The sequence below is a fragment of the Diceros bicornis genome, chromosome 28 (genome assembly GCF_020826845.1).
Source record: "Diceros bicornis minor isolate mBicDic1 chromosome 28, mDicBic1.mat.cur, whole genome shotgun sequence".
NCBI classification, from domain to species: domain Eukaryota; kingdom Metazoa; phylum Chordata; class Mammalia; order Perissodactyla; family Rhinocerotidae; genus Diceros; species Diceros bicornis.
The window spans coordinates 7,375,832-7,377,528 of record NC_080767.1 but is presented as its reverse complement, the minus strand read 5'-3'; positions in this window follow the sequence as shown (position 1 = coordinate 7,377,528).

The following is a 1,697-nucleotide window of genomic DNA, read 5'->3' as shown; positions in this document are numbered from 1 at the left end:
AAAGGCCTGGAAAGGTTATCTGATCAGACGGGAAGGCCCGGAAGACCAGGCTGAGGAGCTTGGCCTTTATTTATCAGAGGGGAGTCACGAAGCGTCTCGGAGCAGCATGACTGCCTGTGTGACTATCTTTGAGACTCAGGGGTTTTGTCACCGGCTGCTTTTTAGTTTTTAGTACCAGTGGGATGAGCCACTTCTTTCTCCAGTGCGTACACCCCAACTACCAGTTTAAGTCACAGGCTAACTGCATAGTTGAAGCATGGCAAAAGCCTCCAAAATGGATAGCACAGAGCTTGGTGTAGTTCAGAAGTAAGACCACTGCTTGCCAACTGTGTCAGCCTCAGTGCCTCATCAGTCCAATGACGATAATAAGAGTACCTATCTCATAGAGTTGTTGGAGGGATTCAATGAAGACGTTGTATATGTATCTTAGAAGAATGCTTGGCAAAGGAAGAACTCAACAAATGTTCATAATTATTATGCAAAGATGAACAGTTCATTTGGCCAAGAAGGGCAGGAAAAGGAATTATTATTAGTGCTGGTTGTAGGACTGTAGGCCCTGGAACTAGACCCTGCCCCCCTTCTCCCCTCCAGGAACAACAGTGGCTCATATTTGCACAGCTCCTCTTTTCCAAGTGCTCTGTCATCCATTCTCCTTCTCTCTATGTAATCCTTGTGAGGTAGTAATCTCTCTATGTAATCTTGTGAGGTAGTCAGGGCTTTCATTATTATCTCCATTTTGCAGATTATAAACTGAGACCCAGATGCACTAAATTAGCTACTTTCAACATGTGTTGTTCTGAGACGCATATGGTAGATGATGCTTTCGGGGACACACGCCCACGTGTAATCCTGCCATAGCTTCATCCCTTCGTCTCCCACTGAAGAGTGTTTGATGCTATGCAGCCATTAAGCAGGGTAGGTAGAGCTATATGTAATTGATTGGAAAGATGCTTCTGATATATTGTTATGAAAAACTCAGACCGCAAATCTACTGTTTACAGTAATCATGTATGTTTACATGTGCATAAAGTTGTGAGACAGGCCACAGAGGACTCTGCTCACAGTGGTGAACTCTGGAACTGAGGAGCGAGGGGTGGTAGAGTGGGTGGAGGGAGCTTTCACTTTTACTTTATGCAGTTTTTACATAGGCATGTATTTTTTTTAATTATATTGAGGTCATAATAGTTTATAACATTGTGAAATTTCAATTGTACATTACTATTTGTTAGTCACCATATAAATAGACCCCTTTACCCCTTATGCCCACCCCCTAATCCCCTTCCCCTCTGGTAACCATAATCTGTTCTCCTTGTCCACATGTTTGTTTATCTTCTACATATGAATGAAATCGTACAGTAGTTGTCTTTCACTGTCTGGCTTATTTTGCTTAACATAATACCCTCAAGTTCCATCCATGTTGTTGCAAATGGGGCGATTTTGTCTTTTTTTATGGCTGAGTAGCATTCCGTTATATATATATACACCACATCTTCTTTATCCATTCATCCGTTGATGGGCATTTGGGTTGCTTTCACATCTTGGCTATTGCGAATAATGCTGCAATGAACATAGGGGTGCACAAGTCTCTTTGAATTGTTGATTTCAAGTTCTTCGGATAAACACTCAATAGTGGGCTAGTTGGGTCATATGGTACTTCTATTTTTTATTTTTTGAGAAATCTCCATACTGTTTTCCAT